This window comes from Dasypus novemcinctus, chromosome 12 (genome assembly GCF_030445035.2).
Source record: "Dasypus novemcinctus isolate mDasNov1 chromosome 12, mDasNov1.1.hap2, whole genome shotgun sequence".
Lineage (NCBI taxonomy): Eukaryota > Metazoa > Chordata > Mammalia > Cingulata > Dasypodidae > Dasypus > Dasypus novemcinctus.
Genome location: NC_080684.1, coordinates 15559508 through 15571622, shown reverse-complemented (window position 1 = coordinate 15571622; position 12115 = coordinate 15559508).

Genomic DNA, 12115 nt, shown 5'->3' with positions numbered 1-12115 from the left:
CCCAAAGGCAGGGAGGTTTGGGAAAGACGCCTGGAAGAAAATGCCTGAGCAGGGGCTTCAGGAGGACTTTGTGTTTAGAGAGTTCTGGTCTGTTTTCCCCAACTGAACGTGCAGACACGATGGCAGGTGAGACCGCAGAGGCACACCCGCTTGGGGGGTCCACCGACGTGGCTGTCGGGGCCCCAGGGCCCCAGCGAGTCTCGGCAGCACAGCTCTCCTGCGGAACTGCCGTAGAGGGAGGCCTTTTGGTAGTTCGATCTCTGGAACCCTTGGGTGGGGTCCATTGTGAATCCTCATTTCATAGTCCACTCCATACTGAAAGTGGAGCTGCCCTGTATTTCTTGGTCCTCGCTCTTCAAGGAGGAAACATACTGGGTTGACTTGTGTAAACGCTTATAGCATATTTTGCTCCGCTAAAATGAGTTAGAAATATAGCTTCTCCTGTGTGACAACGTGGGCTTTCTATAGTAATGATGAAATAATCCTACTAATTCAGTTATCACTCTATAGACCAGGAAATCCTAGCACTAATGCTTATCCAACTCTCACCGTAATTAAATTTACATTGCTAGCCCGGATATTGATCTGACTAAGCCAGTCTTATAACCGTAAATGATTTGGGTGGGAAGAGACAGAATGGTGATTTTCAAGGGAAAGATAAGGGTGGGAAGAGAAAGGTGTGATTTTCCAGGGGTGGGGGGGTGCCGTTAGACTGGTCTACAGACTTAAATTGCAGTAGTTCAGGCTGCTTACTGAACTTTTGTCTATATTTTTGCCCCAACTCTGCTTCATTAAATAGTTCTCCAAAATGATCATTCTTAAGCAAATTTTTCTCAAAATCTCGACATTATAGAGCTATTCACTTTTTAAAAATCTGTTTTTAAAACTGTGTTTACTTTCAACTTAAAGCGTCTTGCTTGAGGGGACCCAGTGAAAGGTGTGTGATGGGAAAGCCTAAAAGAAGTTGTTTATTTTTTTAAATTTGTTCTCATTTTAAAAATACTCACACTTATTACAACTTTAGGGAATCCTCCAGCTATCACTCTGACTTACTTCAAATCAGTGGAGAAAACAGCAAATATCTCCCCTGAGCAACCATTTATAATAACTTTGACTTTTTCTAAACTCTAGAGGAAATATAGTCCTTGATCCTGGACCAAGTTTGTCAGGAGCTATTTGTGTTAATAAGTCTAATTCATGTAAGGACTCATTTTAAAAAGTGTATCATTGATTATTATATATAATTTGCATATAGGAACTTAATTAGCTATAGAACATAGTAATTTAAATGATAAACTTACTACATTTTTTTTGTTTGTTTAATTGGCCAACATTAAGCGTCTTAGGTATTTGGCAAGGTTTTTGAAAATGAAATCATATGCAGCCCCTTACAGGGTCTGAGATTTTCCCTTTGGGAACTAGACTTGGGCATTGCTTTTCAGGCATTTTCTACTTCTAATGATGAGATAGCTGGCTAACTCTCCTACTATTTGCCACTCAGGCTATTCTGGAATTCTGTTTCAATTGTAAGCACTGTGCACTTGGGGAGTGGGAGTGTCATCTACCAGAACCAAGCACCTCATACTTCTCTTTAATCGGGGAGCAGCTGCCAGGATTCCCACCAGGGCTCCTGCCAGGCAGTGTTACTTCTTCCCACCAGGTATGAAGATTTAGAGGACGTGGAGGCAGAGGCATTTATGAGAAATTTTTCCTGGCTACGGCTTTGCCTACCCTCCTTATTTCTGGAAAGTGCTTGGAACACATCTTTATTATTTGCACTCAAACTGCTTTAAGAGTCTCTGCTGTAGAATTTGCTACCCAGCCCGTACCCCACACATTCTCTCTTGAAAGCATTGCTGAGCTGTTTTAAGTGCCAGGCATTGAGTTATTTACTATCTATCTATGGGCATTCCCATGTGAAGTGTTAACCTAGAAATGCCTTCTGGGTGGTTGCAGAAGTTCTACTACGGTCTGTCACCTCTAAGTCAAATGGCAGCTCCATACTTCCAAGTGCTCAGGTCTAAAACCTGGGTGTCATCTTTGACTCCTCTTTTGCTCTCACACTCTACATCCAATCTACGGGTCTACCTCCGAAATATATCAGGAATCTGACCTCTTCTCACCACCTCTACCTCATCCTCCATCCCAGCCACCATCCTCTCTCAGATGATCGTAGTAGCCTCCTGACTGGTCTCCTTGCTTCCCTGCTTGCCCCCCTCCCAGGGTCTGTTCTCAAATCTGCAGTCAGCAGTACCCTTCCGAAGTGGGTCAGCTCCTGTCCTTTGCCCTGAGATTCAGTGTCTCTCAGCTCAGGCTATTCACTGGAAGTACTTGAAGAGATTTCTGCTTCACGTCAGTCCTAACCAGATCGTCCCCAATTGAAATCTGAACCCTTCTTCAGTTTCTTCAACAGTTCCTGCATGGAGTTGTTTCCTAGAAGGAATGCAGCTCCTTCAGTACCTCGTGAGCTGGAGAACTCCAGCTCTGAGTCTCAGGTGTCACACAGGCACCCAAAGTTCCAGGGAGCTACCGGGTCAAACACAACAAGATAAGCACCTCAAACCTTAGAACTAACAATCAAAGCCGAGGAACAAATGCGACTGCTGCAAGAGCTTACAGTCTAGGTCCTAATTCTCTCATGAGCATTTTCCAGATGAAGTTATTTCCACAAACAAAAACATTTGACAGTTAACTTATATTGAGGTCATCTACCACAGACCATAGCCGAAGTTTTTTTTCTGCCTCAACTTTATACTTTTACCAAGGTTATGTTAATTAACAGATAGAATATTTTTTATATATATACACACACACACATACATACACTTGCCTTGCTTCTTTTTTAAAGTCCTTTTTTGTTGAAGATGAAGCTCTGACCTGTAGCTGACTACATGTACTTTTAGAGAAGCATCAGAGTAAAGTAATGAAACTGACAACGAAAGTAGGTTGTTTCTGTGACAGGTAACATTTTTCTCAGAATAACTAAAATCATGACCAATAACACCATACTGTTGTCTAATATCATGTAGATTATTATCAGGACATAACATGGACAGTGAGGACATTGTCAGATCTCTAGGAATTTTATACAATCTCTTAATATTTACATTAATAACATTTCACCCATACACCGTGAACCAACAAAAAGGTTAGAAACTCCCTTTTTAACTTTTTTTAACACTTTCCATGCAACTCAAAACATATCACACTATTTTTGGTACCTCACTTTTTTATAGGGTGAAAGAACAAATCCTCTGCAACAGTCTGAAATAAAAAGATATCCTTTAGGGTTTGATTTTGGGAAGGCAAAATCTCAAAAGTTGTCGGGCTTCAACATTATGTTAAACAGGAAAATGGGTCACCGTGAATGTAACAAATATAATTATAACGTACTGAACTGTCATCTACTTACATCTATTATTTTTTGAAGCAGGAATTTCTACTTACATCTGATATATTGTAATGTAACCGACAACTAATATTTGCTGCTGTTGTCACTCACTGAACTATATAACCCAGGTGCTTTGATGCTTTGTTCTGTAGCTGTTTGTAACTTGTTTTGTAACTTAAAATCTTCTGATCTTGCTAGCAGCCCCTTAATGTTTATTAATGAGAAACCCAAATCAACCCACACTAATTCCTGCCATATCCTGCTAGATAAAGCCAGTTCTAGCCAGAATCGGCACCAGACATGCACAGTGAAATAAAACTTCAGCCTATAGTAATCTGTTCCTCATTGTAACACTAAAAACCACACATCATGACGTCAAGACTGCCATTTTCTTACATGCATCCTCAGACTAAGTATGTAATCAATCTGAGCATGCTCACCCTAAAGCCATCTCAAGCCTTGTCATCTCGAACCACTGTACTCGCTACCATAAACCCGCCCTTGCCAAGGTGCTATAAAGCTCAAGTCTCTCCGGTTCAGGGAGACATACCTGATGGTATTACCCATCCTGCGTCTTTACATTGCATACTGTAATAAAGCTCTTTCTCTCTTTGAAACCCCAGGGTTTTGTGCACGTTGGGCAGTGTGCCTGTGTTTTTTGAACAACGGTATTTAGCCAAAGTGACAAAGAGTAAAATTGGAGTTAATATGATTATAAGAAAAAAAGACTTAATTCCTTTAAAAATGAGAAGACTTTTCTTCCAAAACAATAAAGGATGATAAGGTCAACATAAACATTTGGGGAAGCAGATGCGGCTCAAGTGATTGAGCTCCCGCCTACCACATGGGAGGTCCAGGTTTCGGTTCCTGGTGCCTCCTGGAGAAGATAAGCTGGCACAATGGGCTGGTGTGGCAAGCTGATGCAACAACATGGCGCAAAAAGGAGACAGAGGAAAAACAGTGAAAGATACAACAGAGCAGGGAGCTGAGGTGACTCAAGCAATTGAGCACCTCTCTTACCTTACCGCATGGGAGGTCCCAGGTTTGGTTCCCAATGCCTCCTAACGAGAAGACAAGGAGAAAGAGAGAGTGCACAGCAAGATGGACACAGAGAGCAGGCACCAAGTGCAAACAACAAGGGGGGGAGATAAATAAAGTAAATCTTTAAAAAAAACAAGGAAAGCCATCAACAAGGATATTATTCTTTGTCTTCTAGGCATAATACTCAGATGGTTAAGAAAACTTTTTATAACCTCTTACCAAGAGTGGACCGATAATCTGAGAAACTTATCATTTGCCACAGAGGGAAAACTAAATTTTAGGTTTGCATGAATACAGTTTGATATGAAAGCTCTTTAAAAAAAATTATAAATAAGCTTATCAAACCCCAGTCAGCATTTAATTATGACAAATAAAATTCATTTCTACAAACTCTTTTCAACTTTCTGTATCTTCCCAGACTTTGTCCTATGTATTCTTGCTTTTCATTCTGTGAAAAACAATCCTTTTAAGACAAAACTATACTTTTTTCCTCACAAAGCACTTCCTACATACTTTAGATACCTGCATAACTTTAAATAACCAAAAATATCTTTGAAAACTGTCTTCAAACATCCTACGAAACATAATTATTCTTAAAATAAAGTTTGTCAGAATAATAACTCAATTTTGTTAAGCACAAATTTACATTTTTCATCATCTTAAAGATCTAATAGATACAATGCTAGTTTATTTTATCAGTTGGTCTGTATAAATTTAGGGAGAACACACCCCAGCAGAATAAAATTGCATGCAGTTATTGCACTTAGCATTGATAGCTCAGAGGACTTAGCTATTTCAGGGGATGGTTTCTAGAAATACTGTTTTCCTCAATTTATAATTTTACCAGTATTCCAGTGAGATATATTATGAATAATTTCTGAAACAGCTTTCTGGAGGCAAGTAGGGAGGACTGGTTTAAAGCCATGATTTAATTGCAGCCAGCATTTTTCCCTTCTAAAAAAAAGTATTTCCAAAAGAGTTGGTTGGTTCAAAAGTCATCATAGAAACTGGAACAGGATTATAATTTGTCACTGCATTTTTTTTTTTTTTGCTGCTGTATTTCCCTCGTGGTTACCAGTATTTTCCTCCATATTTGCCTAAGAATGACCAGGAATTTAAATTATAGCCAAAACCTTTGGTCAACCAGCAATTTCTTTTTTTTTTTTACAAATCAATTTTATCGATACATATTAATAAAGCCTAAATCCATCCAAAGTGTACAATCAGTGGTATTTGGTACATACATCACTTCAACCATTATTAGAGCATTTAAATTTTTCTAATAATAATAGTAATAAACAAAAAACAAACAAATCTCATCATCTCTCAATCTCTGTATGCTTCCCCGGCCGTACATAGCTGCTATTCTGTTTCTGTCTCTCTAGTTTGTGTTAATATTTTGTAAAAACAGCCTTATATATGCAATATTACTCATTCGTATTTCACCTGAGGTTTCATTATGCTATACAGTTCCATGTTACATTTTTTAGCTTTCCTTCTAGTAATATACATGACCTTAGACTTTCCCTTTCAACTATTGTCATAACCATATAATAGCTCTGCTAGTTACAAACACTGTAATGTGCTTTCACCATTTCTATTCATTTACAAGATTTACAAACATTTTTTACTAATTCTGCACAGATTAAGCCTTAGCATTCCATTCTCTACCCTCATTCTATTTTCTGGTGACCTATATTCTAATTATTAGCTCCACGAGTTTAAACAATGTGTTTAGTTCATAATAGCACAATCATGCTGTATTTGTCCTTTGTGTCTGGCTTGCTTCAAGGTTCATCCATGTTGTCATGTGCTTCATGACTTCATTTCTTCTTACAGCTGCATAATGTTCCAGCGGGTATATACAGCACAGTTTATCTTTTCATCAGTTGTGGACGCCTGGGTTGTTTCCGTCGTTTGGCTATTATGAATGATGCCACAATGGACATTACTGTGCAGATTCAGCCAGCAATTTCTTAATGCAAGCAATATATATTTTTAAATTTTCCCTCCACTGAAGGTTAAAAACCTCTTTGTTTCCATAATATTCCCGAATTATGAACAATCTTGACCATACTGACTCTCAAGCTATGAATACTACAATTGTTTAATTTGTCCGAAGCACAATGCAGGGAAACCTTTCCATAGCTCTCAAGGACATTTTCCTTTATGTACTGGGCCTTTTGAAATTTGGCAATTGAATTTTATTCAATTACTCCTGTAATTACTTCCCAAGGCTGTAAATGTGTTATTTATTTATTTATTTATTTTTAATGGACTGCACCACTGTTTGCTTGGGATGTAAATATGTTTTAATATTGGGAAGCAGATTTGGGTAGACTGATAGAGCATCTGCCTACCATATGGGAGGTCCAGAGTTCAAACCCAGGGCCTCCTGACCCACGTGGAGCTGGCCCACGTGCAGTGCTGATGCGCGCAAGGAGTGTCCTGCCACGTAGGGGTGTCCCCGCGTAGGGGAGCCCCACGCCCAAGGAGTGCACCCACATGGAGAGCCCAGCCTGCATGAAGAAAGTACCGCCTGTCCAGGAGTGGTGCTGCACACGCAGAAAGCTGAGGCAGCAAGATGACAACAAAAAGAGACCTGGATTCCCGGTGCCACTGACAAGAATGCAAGTGGACACAGAACACCCAGTGAAAGGACACAGAGAGCAGACAATGGGGGGTGGGGGAGGAAGGTGGAAGGGGAGAGAAATGAATAAATAAAATCTTTTAAAAATATGTATGTTTTAATAATGATTTATCTACTGTGGCTACTGTTGCAAAGTTTCATTAGAAAAATTAATTCCACATTGGGGAATTCCCTCAGAATTCCATGGCAATCAAGGAATCCACTCCAAAGGATAAACCGTGCAAAACGTGGCTCATTCCACAACATTTCCCTTGTGCCCTTCACCCCCAAGCCCCAGGCCCAGCAGAAAGAACTCTAAAGCCAACCCACACCTCCCCATCTCTTCACACCCATCTCTTCCCCCATAGCTGCCCCGGTTTGTTGTTACCACTTTAACTTGGTACTTTACCTCTTATTATTTCTGATAGTTTTCCTTTTGTAAGCATAATTTATCCAACTGGATAGATTCCTGAATTACCTTTAGGGTGGGAACTGTCCTTATACCTGATAACATCTGTATTAAAAAGGATAATCTATAATTAGGGCAAGGTAGAGTGGGAGCTGAGCTGACTGTCCTTAAGTCCCTCAAAGGAACCTTGACCATTTCCATCCCAAACACGGGGCTCAAACCCCCCACCTCTAAGCAAGGCATATAAAGGCTGAGCCAGCAAAGGGAAACCAGGTTTCCAATTTCGACAATGCCCTGCAAGCCAAAAAATCTTTTTAATCAACAGTTTGGGTCTTGGGAGGAGAGAAAATTATAATGCCTTGGATTCAGCCAGGGTTCAGGAGGTCCTGGGGGCAGGGGTAGGTGAGAGAGAAAGAATGTGGTCTGTTGGATCTGGTTTTAAGGGTTCCAGGTGAGGGCAGTGGAATTCCAGACAGTTAAGGTGGCTTTCGTATTTATTAGCCCATATGCCCTCGTTTCTAATTGTTTCCAATGACCAGATCTATTTTGCCTAAAGATTTGAGGCAGACAGTTGGAAAAGTCTCTGCTGTTTCCTAGGGCAGCCCTAGCAGTTACATTGAAAGGCACTTTGCTTTCTTAAAAAGCAAAGAGCATTGGTGGGAGAGGGGGTGTGTGGTTTCTTTTCAATGTCCAGCTATTTGTAGCCATTACAAGTGAGGCAGGTTGGTATAGCGCAGGGGGGAAAGCAGCAGGCCTGCGAGAGAACATGGCGGGTACACAACATGGCCGACACACAGCATGGTGGACAGACCTCATGGCCGTGAGACCCAGCCCGGAAACCTCCTGAGAGGAAGGCTGCTGGAAAGACGCTGCGCGATCCCAGCCACGAGAGTCTCACTTGGCGTGAGAATCCAGTTTGAGGTCAAGGGAAGCAACTGGATACCCTCACCATCGAACCCCTGAGAAATGACAGGTAGGGCAGCCAATCAGAACAGCGAACAACTGGGGCCCCGCCCCCAGCACTATAAAGGGGGAGGAGGACCGACTTAAAAAGCCCTGACCTGCGGCCCCAGGCACACCGCCCACCCTGCGGAATGCCCGCGGTCTATGCCTCGGACCGTGTGCTTTTCTCATTTTCTTGCTTCTTAATAAACTCTTTACTCTTTGCTGACCCGATGGCACATCCTTAAATTTTTTTATGTAACATAAGCCTAGAATCTAGAAGCCCAGACACCAGAGCCATCCAGTGGCTCAGCTACAGCCCTGCTTCGGTACTGGATTGCTTTAAAACCATTGAATTTGGTACTCGACACATTTTGATGCAAATTTTGTCCCAGTACCTAGTTGTTTGTTTGGTACTCACCGCACAAGCTAGAAACTCGTTGGTGTTGGTTGCCTCCTCACTTGCTCCCTTTCCAGCAGAAACCAAGGGTCACGCGTTAGTCACACGGTAGCTCTTGCCCTGTGCACACCCATTGTGTTCTTATCTTAGCTTCTGTGGTCATGTTATGTATTTTTATGTGTGTTTTTTTTCATCATGGGTCTTAAGAAAATGAGCAGTGAGTGCCGAGCAGAAAAGAAAATTACTTCTTCCCACCATTGAGCAAAAAAAGAAATAACAGGTAACTATGAGAGTGGTATTGGCATTTTTTGTAAAAGATTTTATTTATTTCTCTCCCCTTCCCCCCACCCCTGCCAGTTGTCTGCTCTCTGTGTCCATTCGCTGTGTGTTCTTCTGTGTCCACTTGTATTCTTGTCAATGGCACTGGAAATCTGTGTTTCTTTTTGTTACATCATCTTGCTGCATCAGCTCTCCATGTGTGTGGTGCCACTCCTAGGCGGGCTGCACTTTTCTCACGCGGGGCGGCTCTCCTTATGGGGTGCACTTCTTGTGCGTGGGGCTTCTCTACACAGGAGACATGTCCCCTGCATGGCATGGCACTCCTTGCGTGCATCAGCACTGCGCATGGGCCAGCTCCACACGGGTCAGGAGGGCCTGAGTTTGAACCCTGGACCTCCCACGTGGTAGGCGGATGCTCTATCAGGTGAGCCAAATCTGCTTCCCAGTATTCGCATTTTTGAGCTTGCTGGGGTTTACAGTCTGCCTAGAACAACGGTGTCCACCATGATTAAGAATGAAGAAGCAATAAAACAGGCTGATGTTGTGAAAGGAGTTAAAGCAGTAACGAAGAGCATTCCCAAACACTCGAGGAAGTTGAAAAGCTGTTATTAATTTGGGTAAGCAAGAAACAGTTAGCAGGTGACAGTGTATTGGAAGCCATGATATGTGAAAAAGCAAGAGTGTTGCATGCCTTTTTTTTTCAAATCCCCACCCCCAGCAGCTTGCTTGCTGCTGCTCTCTGTGTCCATTCGCTGCGTGCTCTTCTGTGTTTTTGCTTTTCTCCCTTTTTTGTTGTGTCACCTTGCTGAGTCGGCTCTCCACGGCGCTTGCAGGCCCGTGGCTCTCCGTGGCGTGCAGGCCAGCCTGCCTTCACAAGGGGGCCCCGGGATGTGAACCCAGGGCCTCCCGTGTGGTAGACGGGAGCCCAACCGATTGAGCCACAGCCGCTTCCCTGCATGCCTGTCTTTTTAAACACAAACTGGAGCCAGGTGATGCTGAAGTGTTTAAGGCCAGCCACGGCTGGTTTGATAATTTTAAAAAGAGGACCTGCATCCAGTATCATGAGGCATGGCATGGCAGTGGACGCTAATAAAAAGGCTGCTGATGAATTCATCATTGATTTTCAAGACTGCGTAGAGGCCGAGGGTTTTATTCCCCACCAAATTTTTAACTGTGATGAGACCAGAGTTTTTGGGAAAAAAATGCCGAATAGGACCTACATCACAAAAGAGGAGAAGGCATCACCAGCCCACAAACCAACGAAGGGCAGGCTCACTCTCTTGTTGTGGGGGAACGCTAGTGGAGACTTAAAACTCAGGCCTCTGCTAGTCTATCATAGTGAAAACCTGTGAGTTTTCAATAAGCATAATGTCATAAAAAGCAGACTCCATGTGATACGGAGAGCAAACAGCAAAGCTTGGGTCATGAGGCAATTTTTTACCAAGTAGATTAATGAAGTGTTTGGGCCCTTGGTGGAAAAAGATTTGCTGGAGAAAGACTTGCCTCTGAAAGCTCTCCTGCTTTTGGACGATGCGCCTGCCCACCCTCCAGGCTTGGAGAGTTCAGCTTCATCTCTGTAAGGTTCCTGCCCCCCAGCACTACTCCTTTCTTCCAGCCCATGGACATTTCAAACTTCAGAAAGTCGTGTCCCCAGACACTTCTCCAGAGGTGTTTGAGATCACCTCTGACACCCAGGTGACCCTCACCGAATTCTGGAAGGAGCTTTTCAATATTCAGTGCTGCCTTAACCTTATTGATAAGACCTGGAACAAGGTCTCTTATAGGACAACGAATTCAGCATGGAAGAGTTTGTGGCCAGAAGCTGTGACTTAGAGAGACTTGGAAGGGTTTGAGGCTGACCCAAGCCTGCAGGTACAGAGGGCACAGCTGTGCAGGACATTGTACCTTTGGCCAGTCCATGGGCTGGGGTCAATGCTGCTGATGTGGAGGAACATCGTCAGGAGATCAGCACTGAGGAGCTGCAGGAGCTACAGAAGAGCAGCAACAAGGGATGGCTGAGAAGATTTCTTCAGGTGAGGAGGAGATAAGGGAGGATGTCCCCAGTTCCTTGATAAAAAAAAAAAACATGTGCAAAATGGACAGAAGTTCAAAACTTTTGGAGAAGTACCATCTGGACAAAGCTCTGACAAGCAGAAATGCAAATTTATTGAATGACCAAACAATTTCACACTTTCGAGGAATTCTCTAAGGAAGACAGAGGCAGCCCTCATTGGATGAGTTTTTAGTGAAGGTGACAAAGAGTGTGTTAGAGCCTGTAGTGCAAGTTGAAAAAAGGCAGAAAAGAGAAAGAAGGGAAACAGACTTGGCCCAGTGGTTAGGGCGTCCGTCTACCACATGGGAGGTCTGCGGTTCAAACCCTGGGCCTCCTTGACTGGTGTGGAGCTGGCCCATGCGCAGTGCTGATGCGCACAAGGAGTGCCGTGCCATGCAGGGGTGTCCCCCGCGTAGGGGAGCCCCACGCGCAAGGAGTGTGCCCCGTAAGGAGAGCTGCCCAGCGCGAAAGAAAGTGCAGCCTACCCAGGAGTGGTGCTGCACACACTTCCCGAGCCGCTGACGACAACAGAAGCAGACAAAGAAACAAGACGCAGCAAATAGACACAGAGAACAGACAACTGGGGGGGGGGGGGGGGGGGGAAGGGGGGTGGTGGAGATTAAATAAATAAATAAATCTTAAAAAAAAAAAAGAGAGAAAGAACACCCGAAGTGCAAGTGCCGGATGTTCTATTGGAGGGGGACTCTCCCTCCAAGCAACACCCCATGTGACCTCTCCTCCTCCCACTCTCCTCCCACCGTCCCATTCGGCCATGGACTCTTTTCAGCACAGGCAAAGTGAAGTTTTTATTTTATTTAATCTAAATATTTATTAATTTCTAGGATTATTTCTCATGTACAATAATGACACACAACTCTACCTTTTTACATATTGTGATAAAAATGTGCACTGTCTGCTTTGGGGATGCATTAAATTTATTTATTACATTATTCCTTATGGGAAAAATTTGG